This window comes from Macrotis lagotis, chromosome 3 (assembly GCF_037893015.1).
Source record: "Macrotis lagotis isolate mMagLag1 chromosome 3, bilby.v1.9.chrom.fasta, whole genome shotgun sequence".
Taxonomy (NCBI): Eukaryota; Metazoa; Chordata; class Mammalia; order Peramelemorphia; family Peramelidae; genus Macrotis; species Macrotis lagotis.
In genome coordinates, this window is record NC_133660.1 from 215,363,648 (window position 1) to 215,386,354 (window position 22,707).

A 22,707-nucleotide genomic window follows, 5' to 3' on the forward strand; every position below is an offset into this window, starting at 1 on the left:
ACTGTAGAGCCCTCCCCCCAGCATTGGGGAGCTGCCAAGAGTGGCCTTTTGCCTTCTTAACAATATGGTGATTGTCATCTCCCTGTCTTGTTGATGTCCTCGTAATAGGGCTGGAGCCTCATTTTCACAAATGATCAGAATCTCCACCGGGGCCTCGGTCAGCAGCCAGAGCTTTGCGTCTGTGTGGCTTCCCGTCTCAGGTTTTGTCCTGATGATTACAAGTTCTTGGCTTGGCTCCTTGTTGCCTTGGCAGTGGAGAGCCCAGAGACAGGACTGAATGAAGCAGTGAAAAGTGTAATGTTGCTGAAAACGGAATCCTATGTCACACAGAAGGGCTGTGTCTCTTTGGAGACTGTGGGGGAGGGAGGAAAAGGGGGGGATTGGTTAACAGAGCTACCAACATGAACTGTTTCAAATGTCCTTTGTCCAAGCATTTCCCTATTAGTGTGTATGGACACACACACACACACACACACACACACACACACACACACCCACCCACCTATGTGTACATTTTTTTTGTTGTTGAGTTGTTTCCAGTCTCATCTAACTCTTTGTGATCCCATTTGTGGTTTTCTTGGCCAAGGTACTCGAATGGTTTCCTATTTTTCTCCTCCAACTCTTTTTTACTAATGAAGAAAGGAAGGTAGAAAAGGTTAAGTAACTTGGCCAGGCTCAAGCAGCTCATCAATATCTGAGGCTGAATTTGAACTCAAATCTTTCTAATTGCAGACCCAGCACTCTAACCACTGTGTTATCTAGTTGCCCTATATGTGTGTGTTGTAAAATATATATTTTATATACATATATATGTATGTCATATACACTATAGGAATTTTAGATCTATAGTTTTATAATATATGTGTACACATATGATACATAGCACACACTGTTTATATCCTAATCCTGTTAGTGTGTATATATATGATATTGTGTTTGTTTATGCACTAAAATATACATTATATGTCACATGTGGCATATATATTATATCTATACTATATAGAGTATATAGCATTATATATATTCTTTGTATCTTTATAATGATTCTATTTATATTGAATGTATATAAACTAATCTATTGACATATAGTGTATTATATACAAAGATAATATATATATATATGTATATACTATAAGGATTTATTATGTATGTGTATGTAACACAAACATTACATATGTATCTTTATACTTACATATTAAACCAGATTTATATATGTTATATTTATTTGTTAAATATATATTATATATACCCACAGAATTTATATAAATAGTAATACACACACACACACACACAGATATATACTAATTCTTTGATAAAGATAAGGAGATAGAGAATGAAAATATCTTGCTATTTTGATAGTGAAGAACCCAACTGTAATTTAAAGTCTGAGAGTCCTTCATGGGGCATGAATTGGTTAAGTGGCTTGCCCAGCAACACATAACCATTGTATGTTATAGGAAAAATCTGAATTTGGTCTACTTGGCTCCAAAGCTGGTCCTCTGTCTCCCAAGCTATGTTGTATTATGATTGGATTTCATAGTTGTAGCACATGTGAAGCAAAAGAGACCCCAGAGACTCCTCTGAGCTCCAATGCCTAGCCCAGGTCCTCTATTTTACAGATAAGAAAACTAAGGCACTGTATTAACTATTTCATGTTGGTGCTAGGCCTAGAAGTTTCCTTCTCCCTTTTCCTCTTGTCCTCCCTAACCTGTCTTCCCATGCTGTGTGGGCTTGAAGAAATGAAGCAATAGACAAAGCAAATCTGAAAAGTGCTCCTTAAGCTTATCCTTTCTCCCCCCATAATTCCTCACTATATAAGTCCCTATGTACTTGGAAAAAAGCTCCCTAACCACGACTTCCTTGCTAAATCCTTTTCCTTGAAAACCCAGTTTAACCACTCCATTCCTGAAGGCTTCACCTACCCACAAGGGGTATTTTCCACCTTCTTCCTCTGTTAGATTGTAAGCTTCTTGAAAGGAAAATCTGCATTGTTTTTTATATCATAGCCATAGCATCAGCCATCAAGTTCCTTACATACAACAGAAGTTTAATTACTGTTTGTCAAATGGCTCACAAGGATATAGTAATTAGAAAATGACAATAGAATGTTTTGAAAAACCCTATCAACTTCAACTCCCCAATTATTATATAAATGGCAGACAGGCTTTTATTAAGCACTTACTGTATATGTTAGGCACTGTGCTAAGTAAGATCTATAGACAAAAAGAAGGGGGAAAATTCTGGGCCTCAGGAAGCTTACATTCTAATGGTGAATCTATGAAAAAAACAGGGGCATGCACACACATGTGTATGTGCATATATGTGTATGAGTGTGAATATACATACACACAGACACACACTTATTAGTTCAAAGACAACTTTAGAGAGGAAGGTACCAATTTATGTGGGGAAGGGGAACAGGGAAGGATCTCCTACAAAAGGGAATAATTGAGCTGTCTTGAAGAATTTCTAAGAGACACTGACTCTTAAGAGGAGGAGGACATGCCAGACAACTTTCCTCTCAACAATTCTGTGAAGCAGATAAGGTCAAACTTATAGTGCCCATTTCACAGATCAGGCAACAGAGACTGTAAAGGGAGATGTTATTTCTGAGAACCAGAGATGGGGAAAGATCTTTACTCTGGGCTCTAACAATTAACATTTACTGGAACTCTGCATTTTGCCATCCCCAAAACAAGAATTCTCTATTAACTCTGTAGTGAATCAACACTTTCTTGCAACAGTGTGTGAGAAATTAACTGAAAGGTCACTAAAACAAAGTCTACCACCAGAAAAGGATCTGGAAAATAGGGGACAAAATAGAGGATGAAATCAAGGGTTAAAACTTGGATTACTAGGATTCGCAATTTTTTTTGTGAATTTTTTTTCTCCCTCATTACCTATGTACTAATAAGGATGGTGCTCTAAACTTTGAATCAGAACTGCATTCAAATTCTGAGTTATGTGATCTTGACCAACTTTCATCTTGGAAAATCCTACTTCAGCCATATTCTCAATTATTTTAAGAAAAAATAGATGTTTTGAGAATCTGTGTTGAAAATAGTAACTATAAAATATTTCATAAGTGTAAGATTTTTATTAGGGTAATTTTGAGCAAATGACCATAGATTCTTAAGATACAATGAAAATACTAATTGATTTCAAGGAAAAAAAATTGGCAAATAACATAATTTTCTGTGTCTTTCTAAGTAATTTTGTTAACTTTATGCGCTTATTGAATTGAAGTGTCTTAACATGATCCTCACAAAGTTATCTCAGAGTCTCTGCCTGGTCTTCTGTTATCTGCAAATGAATGAATGGGGGAAAACCCTCATTAAGGGCTTGTGTACTCCAAATAGAAGGGTGACAAGTTTTGCTCTCATGTAGTGCATTCTACTAGAGGGAAATAATCCCAAAGAAGGAAGGTTTTAGCTGCAAATTTTATGGAAAGATCCCATGGTCCTGAGGGTACAACTGCAAGGTAGGTGATGATGTATCTTCTTTAATGCCATTTCCCCTGATTAAATCCTATCTATTTTTGGTGTTGAACCATTTGATAATTCCACAGACTTTAGTGGGAAGAACTTTCTTTTCTGGGTATTCAATAAGCTTCATCTCTGTTGGGGCAGGGAGGGTTGGTGTTGCTTCCTTGGATGATGACTGTGATTGAGGGGCTGAAAATAAGATCGGAAGAATAAGTAAACTAGATTGTTATAGTTCTCTTGCTATTATGGATAATTGAGATTTTCATTAATAACAGCAACAATTCTTTTGTGCTTTTTAGGCTAACGTTTCACCTCACAAGAAAACAGCCTTTGAAATAAGAGTTATTATTCCTGTGTTTTTTTAAAGAGAAAATGGAGACTTAGGAAGTTTAAGTGACTTGTCTGTAGTCATACAGCTGATAAACATAAGAGACTAGGGTTCTAAATTCAGATATCCCACAAATTCTAGCATTCAGATATCCCACAAATTATAGCAATCTAATTTTGTTTTTCCTGTAACAGGTACTATTATGTAGTATAATGCATGCTAGATTGGAATTTAGAAGACCTGGGTTCATAACTTTCCGACCTTGGAAGGCTACTTCCCTATGGTTTCATTTTCTTTATCTCTGAAATGAGAAAGTTGGAATTAAGTAAGCTCTAAGATTCCTTCCCAGCTCTAAAACTATGGTCTCATACTGTCTCCACTCCACTTTCCTTGTAAGTGGACTTAATCATAACTATTCTACAACATTCTAAAGCTCTTAGTGGAACTTAGATTTCTTCCTCTGAAAGATCTGCTGAAAAGTATTAAGGATAGAAGAATGAAGAATAGAGTCTAATAGATTAAAAACTCCTTGAGGGGAGGGACTGTTTTGCTCTTGTTCTTTATAACTTCCAGGTCTAGCCCAAGACCTTGCATCAGCGTAGGTGTTTAATTAAAATTGGATGGAATTATTGTTCAGTTATTTCAGTTGGGTTTGACTCTTCTAGACTCATTTGGGGTTTCCTTGGCAAAAATACTGCAGTGGTTTGTCATTTCCTTCTTTGATTCATTTTATGGGTGAGGACCTGGGTGGAGTACCAAACCTCAAGTGATGAATGCTCATTAAGGCCCAAGTAAAATGATAAAACTCAGGCTCATTAGTTTTATTTTACTAGCTAGATACTTTCTCTATTCTTATTTTATTGTCTTGGCCAATCATTGGAAACCTTCAGATGCTTTATAATGGCCATCATCATTATCACTTTATTTACTATCATTTTGTGCATAGTGTATCATTTGTGTCTCCAAGCACAATAAAAAAAGCAAAAAAAAAAATGCTTATAATTCCTAATGCAAAACCATGTTATAATAGAAGGGACCAAGGATAGTTAGCCTAGAGAAGAAAAGACAGGGTAGGCATGATAACTGTCCACAAATATTTGAGGGGTTGTCATATGGAATAAGGATTAGAATTGTTTTGATTGACTCCAGAAGATAGAAGTAGATAGAGAAGAAATTCCATGTAGAAAGAGTTCGGCTATATATGAGGGAAAACATCATTTTCAATTCTTCAGTAAATGTTTATTAAGAGCCTATTTTGTGGCAGATACTCTGCAGATAGGATTCAAAAAGAGGCAAAAGACAATCTGTGCCCTTGAAAAGACAACATGTAACAAATATATACAAAGCTAGCTATATGCATGATAAATAGGAGATCATTAACAGGGAGAAGACATTGGAATTAAAAAGGGTTAGGGAAGGTTTAATTAGGTCTGTCTAATTATAGAACTAGTCAATTCAGGAAATTTAGGTTTTTGTCAGCAAAAATGTTCTAGCAGGGTCTTGGTTGACAGTTGGACATTAGGGATTCCTATCGAAAAATCTCTACTTTTGGATGAGTTAAATAGAGTATTATGACTGCCTTGCAACTCTCTAAATGATGGTCCACTTTTTAGTGGATATGAAGCTCTTTTTTATAAGCTGGGGTAAGAATGGGAATAAACATTACATACTAATTATTGTTTTTGTTTTTGGTTATTTTTGGCAAGGTAATGGAGTTAAGTGACTTGCCTAAGGTCACAAAATTATAGATAATTATTAAATGTCTGAGGCCAGAACAACTCAGGTCCTCCTGACTCCAGGTCCATTGCTCTACTCACTATGCCACCTGGCTGCCTGACATTAAATACCATTGACATTAATGTTTACTCACTTCTCATGTACAGTATTTCAAATACTTCCAAGTTGAATGAATGGATGAATGAATGAATGCATGAATATGGCAGCTTTATCATCACTTCTATCGACAACAGGGAAACTTTAGAATGGGATATGTTTCCTAAGTGTTGAATTACTTAGCAATTGTAGTTCCCTAAGAAATGTGATTGGAACCCAGAACTCTTCTTGCTTAACTGATTTCTACCCATCTCCTTGTTTGTAGCACTTCACTGTATTGCCACTTGCTGGTGCAATGTAGAACATGTGTACATATGGCAGTTTCTTGTTCGAGGACTCACTGGATGGATTAACTGTGTGTGTGTGTGTGTGTGTGTGTGTGTGTGTGTGTGTGTGTGTTTAATGAAAAATTTGAAAAACTATTTACAGAGCTATGTGACTCTGGACAAAGTCCCTTAATAACTTTTTTGCAAAAATACCCATAATGATCCCAAGTTTGTTGGGAGGAAAAATGAGATATTTTTAAAGCGCTTTGCAAACCTTAAAGCACCATATAAATGATAGGTATTATTCTGCAGAATGTGTTTCTTATTTTGCCTCCCATTCCCATTCCCACTAGTACCTTCTCTGGGACTCTGTATTATCATCTGCGTATTGTCTTCTCCATGGGAACATGAGCTCCAGGAAGGACAGGACAGTAGGTTTTTTTTTTTCATTCTATTATATTTCCCAGTGCTTATCACAAAGCCTGGCCCAGAATAAGTGCTTAATAAAAGTACTTTGACCAAAAATTCTTTCCAGCTATAACTTTCTATTGTATGAAGCAAATCATAAAATTTTAATAAGTCTTAAACCTTAAGAGGATTTGTATGTTTTTTAAAAGATGAATGTTTTGCTACTTATAATACAAAAGATATAACTGCAGGTGAGAATATGGGCTACCAAAATGCAGAGAAGTACTAGGAAGAAACATTCTTTGAATGGTCCATAAATAATCTGGTCTGTGACTAATATTATGGTATTAGCAAGCAGGGGACAGACTTAGGAGGAAGGAGCTGGGGCAGAAGTTTTCAAAGATGGCAATTTTGAACGTCATAATGTTAGGCTTTTGAAAGATAGTGACTTCCCTGTCATTGGAGGCAATGATGTGAGATATTGAAGAGGAGGTTCATCTCTGAGGCAGGATATTAGAATAGAAGATAACTGAGAGTCCTTTTAACCAAGGGAGTCCAGAAAAGAGCCAAACTGGTAATGGTTCATGCTTCAACCCAAGCTGTGCCTAAAGACTGTCTTTTAAAGTGGGTCACTAGATGGTGATAGTGCAGGATCTCCTCATTGACTTTTATGACTTTTCCAATTTTCTTAGTTATTTTTCTCTTCCATACATTCTTGGATCCAGCTATAGTGGCCTACTCGCCATTGCTCAAACATGGGACCCCAACTTCCATTTTTATGCCTTTGCATTGACAGTACCTTATGTCCTTGACTTATCCTCACCTCTTAGAATCTTTGACTTTCTGTAAGACTCAACTCACATGTCACCTTTCTGAAGACCTTTTTCTGGTATTCTCTCTACCCCAGGTTAACTTCCATCTACTTTGTACATGTTAAATAATATCTAACTTTCATGTACTTATTTACATGTTAATTTTCCTTCTCCAATCCTCTCACCTCTTCATAAAGAGTATAAGTATCTTGATGGTAAGAACTGTTCTTTCATTTATTTGAGTATCTAATGCTTAATATAGTGTCTGACAAACAGTAAGTAAGTAATAATAATAATCACAATAGCTAGCATTTATAAAGTGCTTTGGGGTTTGCAAAATACCTTACCCATATTATCTCATTTTATCATTCCAACATCTCTGGGACATAGGTGTTAGTATTAACCTCATTTTAAAAAGAGGTCAAGTGGTTTGCCCAGAGACACAGTCCAAGGAAATGTTTGAGGTTGATATTTGACCTTAGATAGTCCTGACTCCAGATCATGACTTCATCCTACCTGGTATCCATAGATGACCAGTATTCCTCTGTCTAAATCTATATATGTTTTTTTTTCAAGGCAATGGGGTTAAGTGGCTTGCCCAAGGCCACATGGCTAGGTAATTATTAAGTGTCTGAGACTGGATTTGAATCTAGGTACTCCTGACTCCAAGGCTGGTGCTCTATTCACTGCACCACCTAGCTGCCCCTATATATGTTTTTAAAAGAGGTAGAGCAAATGTGTAATGAGAAAGGAATAACAAATGGAGACTGCCCAAGTTCTGGTGCCTACAAATGTCAAGTGATCTATGGGCAATTCCCCACACCTTAGTTGGACCTTTTGTAGGATTTATAGGGAGATGTGAAGAAGAGTGGAGCAAGGTGGCAAGGTGTGGAGAAGCCACGATCTATTCTCTTGGAGGAAGTATTCATGTAGGGTAAAAGAAAGATCTCATTCATAGCTATATTGAAATAATGAAAATGAATACAATATCAAAGCAAAGCAGTGTAAATGATAGAAACTGTATGATTCTAGTTTTTATTTTTTTATTAAAGATTTTATTTGAGTTTTACAATTTTTCCCCCAATCTTACTCCCCCCTCCACTGAAAGCAATCTGTCAGTCTTTACTTTGTTTCTATGTTGTACATTGATCCAAAGTGAGTGTGATGAGAGAGAAATCATATCCTTAAGGAGGAAACAGAAAGTCTTAGAGATAACAAGATCAGACAATAAAATATCTGTTGTTTTTCTAAATTAAAAGGAATAGTCCTTGAACTTTGTTCAAACTCCATGGCTCTTTATCTGGATACAGATGGTATTCTCCATTGCAGACAGCCCCAAATTGTCCCTGATTGTTGCACTGATAGAATGAGCGAGTTCATCAGGATTGATTATCATCCCCATGTTGCTGTTAGGGTGTACAGTGTTTTTCTGGTTCTGCTTATCTCATTCAGCATCAGTTCATGCAAATCCCTCCAGGCTTCCCTGAATTCCCATCCCTCCTGGTTTCTAATAGAACAATAGTGTTCCATGACATACATATACCACAGTTTGCTAAGCCATTCCCCAATTAAAGGATATTTACTTGATTTCCAATTCTTTGCTACTACAAAGAGGGCTGCTATGAATATTTTTGTACAAGTGATGTTTTTGCCCTTTTTCACCATCTCTTCAGGGTATAGACCCTGTAGTGGTAGTTCTGGGTCAAAGGGTATGGTCATTTTTGTTGCCCTTTGGGCATAGTTCCAAATTTCTCTCCAAAAAGGTTGGATGAGTTCATAGCTCTACGTGTAATAGTGTCCCAGATTTCCCACAACCCTTCCAACAATGATCATTATACTTTCTGATCATATTGTCCAGTCTGAGAGGTGTAAGGTGGTACCTCAGAGGAGCTTTAATTTGCATTTCTCTAATAATTAATGATTTAGAGCATTTTTTCATATGGCTATGGATTGCTTTGATCTCCTCATCTGTAAATTGCCTTTGCCTATCATTTGACCATTTGTCAATTGGGGAATGGCTTTTTGTTTTAAAAATATGACTCAGTTCTCTGTATATTTTAGAAATGAGTCCTTTGTCAGAATCATTATTTGTAAAGATTGTTTCCCAATTTACTACATTTCTTTTGATCTTGTTTACAGTGGTTTTATCTGTGCAAAAGCTTTTTAATTTAATGTAATTGAAATCATCTAGATTGTTTTTGGTGATGTTCTCCATCTCTTCCTTAATCATAAACTGCTTCCCTTTCCTTAGATCAGACAGGTAAACTAGTCCTTGATCTTCTAATTTGCTTATAGTATTACTTTTTATGTTTAAATCCTGTAACCATTTGGATCTTACCTTGGTATAGGGTGTGAGGTGTGTCTAATCTAAGTTTCTTTCATACTAACTTCCAATTTTCCCAGCAGTTTTTATCAAAGAGAGATGATTCTAGTTTTTCTGAAAGGACTTACTTTTACAGATTTTAAGTAGCTACTACATGTAGACAGAGCTTACCTAACCATGATAAACTGACATGGGATCATAAGATATATTGTTGAGAAGTCTCTCAGAGGTCACCTAACCTGACCCTCTCATTTTATAGACGAGGAAACTGAGGACCAGGAAGATTAAGGGACTTGCCTGGGGTCACCAAGGTAGCAATTATCAGAGAGAGGATTCAAATCCAGAAGTAGCGTGTCTCCAGAAGTAGAGTTCTTTCCCTTGTCCCTGTCACTTGACTGAATTCTCTTTCTCATTTATTTTTTGTTTCCTTGGCTTTCTTGACCTAGCTGGTCCTGAAATTTTGCCCAGGTTACGTACTGCTCTTGGTCTCTGGGTCTGTGAATTGGGTCCTTTTTGCCCTCAAAATCATAGTGTATCGAATTTTAAGAGTCAAATAGAGGATGTGATATGTACTGTTGGACAGTAGTAGGGCACAGTAGAGAGAGCACTGGGTTAGGAGTCAGGGAAACTCATTCTCCTGGGTTCCGATCCTGCAATAGACATTTAAAAGCTGTGTGACCCTGGACTAGTCACTTAACCCTGTATGCCTCAGGTCTTCATCTGTCATGACAAACTCTTCCAGTATCTCTGCTAAGAAAACACCAAATGGGGTCAAGAAAAGTCGAACATGATTGAACAACAAGTGTTAGAGGCAGAGGGGACTTTGAAGACCTTGAGAACAGGGAAGTAGATTACTGAAGAATGGGATGAATGATCAGAGATCATCTAACTCAAATACCACCACTTTACAGAGTAAGAAACTGAGACCCATAAGGGAAAGTGTCTTACAGAAGGTCATATGGCAACAAAATGGCAGAATTGAAACTTGAACCTAGGCCAGGCAGGAAAAACACACTGACTCCTGAGCTTCTGGTTCCTGTTTTTCTTTGGTGAGATGATTCTTCTTTTAGATCATTTGTTGGTTCATGAGCTTCAGACTTAAAGTCCAATAGTGGCTTTTCCTTCTCAATAAATTGGCATTGAATCCTGACCTCTTAATCCCCATAAAGAGCCTAACTCACTTAGATTCCCAACCAGCCCGTTTGTGAACTGGGCCAAATTTAATGGCCTTTTAAATGGTCACTTCCTCAACTTACTTGAGGCTGCTTATAATGGATTAATAGCTTAGAAAATCCTGAAATTATTACTTTCCCTTTCATGAACATATCACCTCATGGAATGGAAACAAGTCTAGACTGGCAAAGATCATCATTTTTATTATCCAAAGAGAAATGAGAAGATCCTTTAGTTAGACCAAGTCATTTGCCGGTAGTAATATGGTAGCTCATAGGCATTCTTGTGTAGTCAGGAGGGAGCTAGCCTTGCAGCCAGGAAGAACTGGGTACAAGTCCCAGTTCTGACACATATTTGTGACTGGGCAAGTTGCTTAGCCTTGGTTTCCTTTGTTGTTGTTATGTTGCTTAGTCATTTCAGTTGTGTCTGGATCTTTATGACCCCATTTGAAATTTTCTTGGCAAAGATACTAGAGTGGTTTGCCATTTCCTTCTCCAGTTCATTTTACAGATGAGGAAACTGAGTCAAACAAGGTTAAGTGATTTGCCCAGGGTCACACTGCCCATACGTGTCTGAAACCAGATTTGAACCCATATCTTCCTGACTTGAAGCCCAGCTCTCTATCCACTGCACTTCCTAGTTGCTAGGAAATTATTAAGTGATAGAGATTGTTCTGAAAATGAAATTATATATACCCCATGCTTCTTTCCTAGGTGGATATCTCCACTGAAATTTTATTACATCTCCTGCATAGAGGTTGATAAGCCTGTGATTTGACAACTTATTGCTTGTGTAGCCAATTGGTGTCTTTCATCCTTGCCCCATGATCCTTCCTCACTCTGATTGTTAACTTCTGGATTTTTCTAACAAATGATGTAGGAGATTTGGGTCAACCATTGGGTATTTCCCTGTGGATAGTGTCAGGGCAATTGGTTGATTGTAAAATGGTTTTATTTTCAAGGAGAAAGCTCTTTCTACCTCCCTCTTTATCTTCCTTTCTTTCCCTTCTTCCTTTCCTGTCTTTTATTTCCTCCCTTCCCCCTTCCCCTTCTTCCCTCCTTTTCTTTGTCTTACATACTTTGATGCACCTGTGATCAGAGTGGATACCCCACTTACCCATGAAGTAGATTGTGACTCCTCCATGATCATTTATTTCTGCAATTATCTTTTAGTATTTTATTTGAAAATTGATATCATTTTCCCCTCACCATCTCTTTTTGCAAAACTATGCCTCTTCCTTCCCTACCCAGAGAAGCATTACATGGGGGAAAGATTAAAAAAATGGCTCAGTTCAGACAAACCAACTAACCCATCAGTCAAGAATGGCAGTATATGCCTTCTAGATCTGCAAAGAAAAGGGAAGTCTATTTTCTTAGCTCTTCTTTTGGGCCAAGTTTCCTGTTCATTACAATCATACAGCTTGATGTTTCATGTTTTATTGGTTTTTTCTATTGTTATTGTCATCCCCACTCAATTTCAAAGAGAGAGAGTTCAAGGGTCTTGTTTTCATCCCTAGAGAACAAAATCTGGTTATGGCCTAGGAGGCGCACTAAATAAAAATTGGAGAAAAGATAAAAAATGAGGTGAGGCAAAGTTTCAATTTTCAGTGGCCATCCTTGGACACGGAGACCTGGCTTGCCTTTGTCTGGAGCCTAGCATGACCAGGAGTAAATTATTTATAAGATAGGGGCAACTTCATTGAGGTTCTGGAATTTGTGAGTGGAACAAAGACTTAATAGGCCAAGGCAAGTGCTAATGTCTTTATATTAGGCACCAGGGACGCTAGCATTTCACATAAAGCACTCCTAGAAATGCCATCGAATTATTAGGTGGTGAATTCTCATTCCTAAACCAGGAAGGACTTAATTTGCTAAAGTAGTTGTCTTCCTCAGGGAAAGGGAATAGCTGGAGGGTAATTACAAGTGACCCAACTCTGTGGAGTTGTACAAATTGTGGGATTAGTTGAGAATGAGGTAGAGGCAGCTCATTTAAAAAGGGCTGGATTCTCCCCCTCCCCACTTCTTTTTTTTCACCAAGTACAGCATACAGCAATGGTCCAAGCCTAAATGAAAAGGGAAAGCCAAGTGGAACAGTGGATAGGGTGTTGTCCTTGGAGTTCGGAAAACTTGAACTCAAATCTGAAGCAGACACTGACTATGGGACTGGAGAAATCACTTAATCTGTGTTTGCCTTAGTTTTGTTATCTGTAAAATGGGGATAATAACATTAACAATAACAATAATAATAATACCTACTTCTCAGGGTTGTTTTGTGGATCAAATGAGACAATAATGTACTATACTCAGAAAACCACAGGTGTTATATTAATGTTAACAGCTATTTTTATGTTAATAATAGTAATAATAATTATTATTAAAAAGGATGGAGTGCTAGAAATTGTAGGATTCTATGATTTGATGTTGAAAGGCATATTGGTGACCATGCTGACCAAAGGTATCAAACACTTAGTCTTTGAGTTATTTGCAGATTAAAATGAAATTTGGAAATATTTAACAAAATCAGTAGAAATAGATTATAGATAACATTGAATTTAAAAACTAAACAGGGAAGTGGCTTGTGGAGATCCTTACTTACAGATTAGTGACCCCCATTTCTTTTTGAGTTTGATCTTACTAAACTAGTACAGTGATCTCATTGTATTAAAGAGGATACTTTAAATGACTTACCCATGGTCATATAGGTAAACAGTTGCAATACTAAGATTAGAAGTTCTTTTTCTGTTGTTCTTTTTTTTTTTTTTGGAATAAATTCTCCTGCTGTTTTGGTGATCTGACATACGCACACAGATATATCGTTTTAGGCACAGATATTAAATATGTATACATATGTATATATATATATATATATATATATATTTTAGTCTATGAATTTCTTTAAATAGCTATTTCTTTCACTATACAGCTTTTCTACACCTTAGGAATTGATTTTCCATGAGTTGTCACTGTAGAGTTCCTAGACTTCTCAAATATATTCATAGTAGTCCTTGAATGAAAGATATATAGTCTGACTCTGGATACAGTCTTGTCGACCTCCCCTTTCCTCTTCCTTCCTTTCCTCCATCTCGGTAGAATCAACCAGAGGCTTGTGCTCCACTAGTCTAGCCCTGAGTAATCCAAATTTCTCCTACCCATGGCTCCGAGGCATCTAAAGTTGACTTTATGGGCCTAGAAACAAGAAATCTTAGTTAAAGATGTAATGGGAATCAGAGAGCTTCAGTCAAATCCAACAGAAGTAGAAAATCATCATGGGCATTATCATAGGAGCTGCCTGTCAAGGAAATGGGTTTAGATCAGTTATTTTCTTTGTTTTTCCTATTGACATTGTTCCCTTCTAATTATCTTCACTGTAGTATTACTGATTTCCGTTTTGTCATGGATTACATAGACTTGAATAAATCTCCTTCTGAAACCATCTGGTCCTAAACATCAAAGAACAGCTGTAGATACAATATTTTTTCTCTTTCTTTTAAAATATAGTCTACACTCTTTTATATATATTGAAAGTCTGTACACACTTCATGGAGAATTTCTAGTTTACTGTTTTGCTGTTGGAGATTAGGGTGGGTATATGCAATTAAAGGGAAAAAAATAAGAATAGAAAATCTGTGACCTTGATCAGTCCCTTCTTCCCCCATTTCTTGGCCTCAAAAATGAGGGGATTGGATTAGATCAAGTGTAGCTAGCCTTTTTAATGTGTCATGGACCTTCTTTACTATCTGGTGGAGCCTCTTGACTCCTTACCAGAATATTATTTTTAAACAAATAAAATGAAATATGCAAAAAAATACAAAGAAAGGCAATTTTACTGTAATAGTTATCAAAAAATTTTAAGTTAGCAAGACTCCAGATTGAGAACCTAGAAACAAGTCTGACACCCAAGTTCGCTTCCACTTATACTATTTTAAGATCTAAATACTAAGATTCTGTTTAATTATAAGAATGCTTTTGTTAAAGTCCCTTTTAGGCTTAATTTTCCATGTTAGGCATTCTAAAGGCTATTCTAAAAACTAACCTTTAATAAGGATATATGACTCCAAATCCTTGCTAGTTCTACAATTCCATATTTTATATTCTATGTTCCAAGCTACCCTAAAGGTCTAACATTCTTTCCTTTAAGTTCTCGTCCAGTTCCAGGGCATTCCATAACCCTAATATATAATATATATATGTATATATTATATATAATATATAAATGATATATAATAATATATAAGTGATCAATTTACCCACATTTTAAGTTCTGCAACTTTTCCCATTTGCATTAATTATACATCACTGGGGTTCTATCTCCTGCACTGAAGCCACCACCACCTTTGGAGGTAGTAAATGAGTTTTCTAAGGACATCTAATATTCAATGTTGACTCAACTTAGTGCAGGTATTATTAATTACATACATTATTAATTGTACATACTATGTTAGACAATGAGGGATCAAAAAACAAAAATGAACCATTGTTGGCTCTCAAGAAGTTTACATTCTATTGCTTCATGAAGGCAGGTGCCATTTTGAATAAATGTATAATCAAACAGATCTTTTCTGTGGATATTTGTATTTTTAATCTGAAACATGATGCTAATTCAGTTCTGTGAATGTATTGCTCTTTGTAGAATCTTGGCCTCTTTTAATATGCTCCAAATTTATCTCCTTAAAATTTTAACATACTCCCCCCATTTTGAGCAGTACAAGCAGCACTATGTGGGAGTTAGCCAGAGGCTGGGGGCTCAGATGCAAACTCTGCTTCTTAGTGTGACCTTGGGAATGATCTACAAATTCTTCTCTGGCTTGTGAACTATATAATGAGGTAACAGAGTGATCTATTTGATGAGCAGGGTTTCATTGGAGTCTAGAAAGAAGTTCTCTACTATCTTCAGATCAATCTGGAGTATATATTCAGTTTTAGGTCCCAGGTTTTATAGGGGACAGCTCCCTAAAATTTTTTGCTGTTGTTGTTCTGCCATTTCTTAATCATGTCTGAGTTTCCATGATCCCATTTGGCATTTTCTTGGCAAATATACTCATCTTACAAATGAGGAAACTAAGACAAGAGGGTAAAATGACTTGTCCTGGGTCACACAGATAATGTCTGAGGCCAGGTTTGAACTCAGGAAGATGAGTCTTCCTTACTCCAAGTCACTACAATACCTAGCTTTTGTCCTACAAAATTATTTCATATATTATTCATAATTTTGTATATGTATATCCTGTCTACTCAGTAATTATATTTGATTCAACATAAATTTATCTAGCACAGTCCTTGCTGTTGTAGAGTAAGAGAATATACTTTCCTTGATGGGAGGGATTTTTTTCTTTTTAACTTTTGCTTTCTAAGGCAAGCAGAAAGCTTATTTATTAAATGTTTGTAAATTGATTGTCATTAATGAAATGGAGATATTTGAATAGAAGGTTCTGAGAATGTTGTGAGGACTCAGAAATATACTGCAGGAAGATCATTGGAAAGATCTGAACTTTTCAATTAAGGATAAAAAATTAGGTGGCACTTGAGTTGTTGACCAGTATTTGGAAGTATATAGTGTTAGAAGGATTAGATTCGTTCTTGGCCTCAGAGGAGAGAGAGCAGAACTTAGATCGATGGCTAGACAGTCTGGAGAGCAGGTAGGTATTGCCTCAATTGGAATGATATATTTTCCAGGGTTTGTGAATTCCTCAACCCTGGATATCTTTAGATAGAACTGGGGTGAACATTAATCTAAGGAAGTATAGAAGAAATCTTTAAAAATATGTATACCTTTATATATACACACATACATACATATACATATATACACATATATAGATATACATTTAGGATGTGACTGGAGCCAGATAGGCAATCAATTTCCACATCTTTCTGTCTTTACTTCCATAACATCTGCTATAATCAACCTCTTCTCTCCAATCCCACCAGCTCTCAAATCATTTTCCACCCTCATCTTCTCTAGCTTAATCTTTGCAACAGCCCACTAATTGGTCTTCCTGCTTCAAGAATCTCATCATTTCAATCCATCCTCTCCTCTGCTGTCAGAATAATTTTCCTTAAGCACAGATCTGACCATGTGATTCTCCCACTCATCCAACTCCAGTGACTTCTTAATTCTAGTATAAAATATAAATTCATTTTCATTTTTAATGGATTTTGTAGGCTGGCTTGCACTCATCCTTAAGAGTCTCATTGCGTATTATTCTTCTGTGATCCAGTCACACTGGTCTTTTTTCTGTCTCACTCATGACTCCTGTCTTTGTGACCTTGGAAATTCAAATGCCTGAGCTTTATTTTTCCCTTTCCTCCTCCTTATAGGGACCATCTTTTCCTTTTAGATACACATCTTCTAAATGAAGTTTGTTTTATCTTCCCAATAGACTGTCACCCTCATCGTGATGAGAACTTTGTATACTTTTTGGTACCTAGCTAATGCCCCTCTGACGTCTCTCTTAACTTTGAGGTTCTTTGATTTTAGGGGGTCAAGTCTAATATGCCTGTATTTGTTGAACAAGTTATATTTTCAACCTTTTTAACAATATGTGATTATCAAGAGAATTGCCTGGGGAATTAAAAGATTAAATGAATTGCTTGGGATCACACAAGCAGTGTGTGACAGATTTGTTTTTGTTGTTCAGTCATTTTTGACTCTTCATGACTCCATGTGGTATTTTCTTGGTTGAGAGATTGGATGATTTTCCATCTCTTCCTCCAACTCATTTTAGAAATGAGGAAACTGAGGCAAGCAGGTTTAAGTGACTTGCCCAGGATCACATAGTTGGTAATTACTGTTGTGTGTCAGATAGAGGATTTGAATAAGATCTTTTTGATTTAGACCAACTCTCTGCCCACTATGTCAAACTGTCCTCTCAGTGCCTAAGTTGCTTTAGCAGAGAGTTGTTCACCAGTAGCTCCCTATACCAATGAAATCACAAAGCCATTAAAGTCATTAAAATGACTTCTAAACTTTGCAGCATCTGGAAAGAGTTCTTGGAAGAAGGAATTCCCTTCTAACTCCTGGGATGTCTCCCAAGAGCCAGCTGTTCCAAAACAAGATTTGGCATCTTTGACCTTGCTGCTGCGGTTTCTTCTGAGTCTCAATGTAGGACCACCAAAGATATCACCACCAAAGACATCAAAGGACCAATGGTTTTATGAAATGAGTTCATAAAGGAAATCCATTAGATTAGAAGATTCTTTGAATCTGTATATATTAAAATTTCTGAAAAAAAAAGCTAAGCCCAAACTTAACCAAAAATCCCTCCTAGAGAAGATGTAGCCTCATCAGCAACTTTGTAGTTTGATCAGGGTTCTATGTGCTGCTTACTTCTCTAGCCTTTGGGTACCAAGGGCAGGAGAGAAACAGGGCACCTGATACCAAATAGTTGTTTCTCCCATCTAATTGGCCTTTGGACTCTCATTAGCAGCTAGTGCTAACATGAGATTCTCTTCCCTTTCTCCTCCTGAACAGCTTTGACATCTGCAAGCCATGTTTGACTTCAACTCTGCTGCCAAGGCTATAAATGGAGATTACCCAGTCCTCTCAGGCAGAAGCTAGTTCTTCTGAACACAGGTTGAGGATATGCTATTGCTATTCAGAGGAGGTTGCAGAAGCTGCCATCTGCAGCCCCAGGCTTGATCAATTTACCCAGAGAGCTCTGTAATTTTTCTGAATCCTAAGAAGGGGGATGCGTGTGGGGGAGGGAGGATAAGAATTCAATTAAATTCTTTAGCAAACATTTACTAAGTTTATGTGATGTTGGAGACAGAAGAATAACAAGCTGCATTTGAACCTCTGCTATTTACCAGCAGTAGGCCCTTGGACTCTGGGTTTCTTTCCCTCTCTATAAAATAAAGAATTGGGTTGGATAAGTGGTTCTCAAAGGGTTTACTGTGGGTCTCTGTAGATTTGCTGCAAAATCCTGCTCTTTCCAAACATGTTTAAAGCTTTATCAATTATTAACCATTTTCTTTGGCTTCCACCTTAAATTCAGCTCCTTTTGAGTTTGCATTTATAATAGTTTATGAATCCTCTGAGTCCAAACAAAGCAACATGCAGTTTGTTGCTGTTCTTCAGAACAGAGTCAGAAAGGGTGGACCAGTGGTAGGTCTGCCCTAGGTGCAAAACTTCCTTTTCCTTCTCCCTTGTGAGACCTGGAGAAATAAAAAAAAACAAAGATGAGGGGGAGGTAGGAGAGGAAAAAGAGATGAAGGAATCCCAAACCCCTCAATGGGTCATCTGGCCTGATGGACAAGATTTCTCTTCAGTGTTTTCCAGCTTGCTTACAGCTCAGTTTACTTCAAGTCCTCATGGGAAAAGACTGTGCTATTAAAAAGCAACAAAAAATGTTTGAGAACCATTGGCCAAAACATTAAAGTGAAAAAAAAATTAGGAAGTTTTAGTGGCTTGCAAGGTAGATAGAAATCGAGAATTTATTCTAGATAAAAACTAACTTCTCTCATTCTGTCTTCCTCGCACTATCTGACATTAAGAGAAACAGTTTTCTGAGTCACAATAAAGGGGAGGATTGGGGCAAGAGTGGGGAGGAATTATTCCACATCCTGCTCAGGACAGTTCACAACTAGAGTATTGGGTTCAGTTCTGTTCACAGCATAGCAGATAAGACCCAAAATGAGTAGAACCCTGGACTCAGGATCAGGGGAATCTGAGTTCACATCCAGTGTCAGGATGTGAAAACCACTTTAATCTTTCTGTATCTCAGCTTCTCTATCTGTAAAATGACAGAGTTGGACTCCAATATCCTTTAAGGACCCTTCTAGCTCTAAATCTTAGATCCTGTGCTCTTAGGAAGGGTATGATTAAGTGAGAGTGTATCTGATGAAGGCAAACAGTATAAAGAGGACTGGATACTATTTCTTGTTGAACATGAAGAATATTATAGACTTAGCCTTGGAACTGATGAGAAAAGAAGACTCAGTGGCTTACTTTATCAGGGTCATACAGCTAATAAGTATCTGAAACAGGATTTGAACTTGAAACATAAGCATTTTTCTCTAATAATTTCAGGATAATCCTATGGCAGAAGGATTAGATTAATTCTGCTTGGTCTCAAAGTACAGAACCAAGAACAACACAGAATTTGATTGACTCTAGGCGAAGAGAAACTCTTTAAAATTGAGGGAATTATAATATTTAAATCCCAAATTTAAAGACTACTGGGAGATATTGTGGCTTCCTCTTCACTGAAAGACTTAGAATGGAGGTCAAAGGACCATTTACTCTTTGGTGATAGTGTACTAGGGTCTTCTGGTCAGGTAAAGAGAGGTTGAACTCAAAAATTTCTAAAGTGCTGAAATTAGGGAACAATGTGATGGAAGACAAGTCTCCCCTGAACATACTATGTGTAAAGGGAAGCAGAGTGAACTATTTTATTTCATCCTAAAGGCTGTAGGAATCTACCAGAAGTTATTGAATAGGGGATTCACATAGTCAGACCTAAGCATAAAGATTATTTGGTGGTTTAGTGGAGTGTTTTGATAGAGAAGAAACTTAATTGAGTATGAAGTAGCTAAGGGGTTTTGGAATGGAATACTATGTTGGGGAAATATGATAATGGTCTTTGAATATGTGATGGGTTGTTATGTGAAAGGGGTAGTGGATTTCTTTTACATAATTTAGTGGAAAGCAAATTGTATTAGGAGGCAAGATACCTGCATTTTGTTCTCTAGGTCTTCCTTTTGTCAACTTTGGTGGTAGGACCTTGGTTTTTTTTGGGTTCTCTTGCAAAGTGAGACTTCCAGGTAACCATGTAACTCTCAGAGGATTCAATTAAGACTAGTGATCAGAATAGAGAGAGAGCAGAATTCAACTCCACAGAGTAAAGAATTTTCTAATAACTATAGCTATTCAACAACAGAAAAAGTTCTTAATGTTTGTCTATTGTTTTTAAAGAGGGACCAGTGAAATCATGGAGTGATGTCTTGACTTGCTCTTGGATTGTATTTAAGTGAAGCAGACCTGCACATTGATTGGCCTCACTCTCTCTTCCTGAAACATCAAAGTTCCTTGACAACAAATTACTGTAAGAGGTAGAGAGCTCTTCCGGTCATTTAAGTACACTCTGAATGACCAATGACTAGAACGGAAGTTGGACAAGGTGATTTCTGAGTTTTATTCCAACCTTAACATTCCACTTCTAGGATTTTTTTCTAAGATATTTGCTCCAGATGTCCTATGTGGACCAGTCAAATGCTGAAAAGTAAGCAGGGGACCCAGTATCCTGACCCATTTGACCTTGTTCCTGGCAGGAGTCACTTACACCTGTGTCAGCTGATCCAATCCCCTTGACTCCCCTTCCTCCAAAATTTCATTAATTTACAGTGTGGTGGACATCGAGGCTTACAAGAAAAGGCAGGGCAAAGGGCAAGTTGAAGTAATCTTCCAGGAAACGACTTAATTTGAAAAGACCTAAATCTAAGCTGGTTGTGGGGACTATTAGGAAGGTTGTTGGAGTAAACAAAAAGTCAAATGATTATCCAGTCACTTTACTATGATAGCCCCAAAGAGAAATGTGGTAAAAATCATGGACCTGGGTCATGGCAGTATTTCCTAAAATCTTCAGAGTAAAAAAATAACATTATGTATTTCTTTCTGGATCACAATTCCCTTGATTCCATATGATGTGATTAACACCTTGGATTTATTTATCTCTTCAGATTTTTACAGACCCATCAAAGTTGAAATACGGGTATTTTTCAGAGGGGTATAAAAGAATGAATGCAAAATTTTGAGTCCATATTTGTACATATTTGCTGGTTGTGTCAACCTTGGTACCATGGTTCTTGGTGTCTTAAAGACTCCTTTTCCTTCTTAGTAAAAAGGGGAAAATAATACCAATATATTCTTTCTTACAAATCTGTTATGAGAAGATTCCTTGATAAGTTCTAAAGTGATAGAAAATCTTATAGTTAGTGAACCTCATTCTGTCTTGGAAAGTGCCACTGTCAAAGGTAAAGATTATGGGAAAAAACCCAGTAGTAGGGACATATTTATAAGAATGGTCCAGAAAGCAAATCATTTTGAGCGTATAACCCGGGCCACCCATGCTATGACTAAGCTTCTTCCTATCTGTCTTCCTTAAAGGCTCATCAGTTCTGAAACAATTTGGGGTTATCTTAGAGAAGATTATTTATCCTAAAGTCCTTCTTTGATATTACTCAACTCAAACCTTTAATGGGCTTTCCATTGCCCATCAAACTTTGATATTGATATTCAAGACTCTTGATGAATGACTTCAGGCTTTTGAGCATTATCTCAGATAATTCTCCTATATTTATTCCATGTTCTACCCAAATGATTATTCTCTTAGCTATTCTCATTCTGTCCTTTCTGATTCCATGCTTTTGCTTATACAATTTTCCCATTTCTAGCTCTTGAAATCTTTCTTTTCTTTCAAGATCCAACTGAGGGGTTACATCTTCATCCTAAAACTCCTGTGCCCATGGGTAAGCATTATTATCTCTTTTTCAAATTTCTTACAAAATTTTAAAAATTTCAAATTGTTTAGACTTTTACATTGTAATTATTTTTTATTGTGTACATTTTTACATATGTGTCATATCTGTTTATTATTTACAAGTTCCAGTGGAATAGGATCCATATGTTAGCTTTCATCTTTGTAGATCCAATATTTAGTACAGGGCCTCTCAGTTATGAATAAATCATAGGATCATAGTATTTAGAGGCAGAAAATGGATTAGAGTGTCTGTGACATTGTAGAAGCTCAATCCAGCTCTATTTTGGATTAGTTCATTAGTTTGGTGACCTTGACTAAATCATTCCCTTTTCTTGGTCTCAGTTTTCTCATCTGTAATATGAGGGAGATGGGCTACCTGATTGCCAAAGTTTCTCTCAGTTCTGAGTTGAAGGATTGTCTATTTGCAGGTTTCCTCAGAGAAAACTTGTTTCTAGTACAGTTCCAGAGGAAATTTTCCACCTTCTCTACATCCCCAGAGCCATCAATGAATATATTGGCATTCTCAAATCTGTGCTTTTGCTTCAGGGAATCAACCCAATTTTTTTCTCTCATGTGCAATTGTCTGACCTCAATTGTACTCCA

General features: G+C 36.9%; 1 protein-coding gene and 1 long non-coding RNA gene across 4 annotated transcripts in view; both read left to right on the forward strand.

Annotated features, from left to right (window-relative positions):
- Positions 1-22,707, forward strand: part of SORCS2 (sortilin related VPS10 domain containing receptor 2) — a 1,216,578-nt gene that overhangs the window by 184,656 nt on the left and 1,009,215 nt on the right. The window lies entirely within an intron of this gene.
- The window catches only part of LOC141518117 (uncharacterized), a 32,244-nt gene continuing 10,737 nt past the window's right edge, over positions 1,201-22,707 (forward strand). The window contains exon 1 of the long non-coding RNA XR_012477092.1: positions 1,201-22,093. This is a non-coding gene — a long non-coding RNA (uncharacterized LOC141518117). The remainder of the gene's footprint in view (positions 22,094-22,707) is intronic.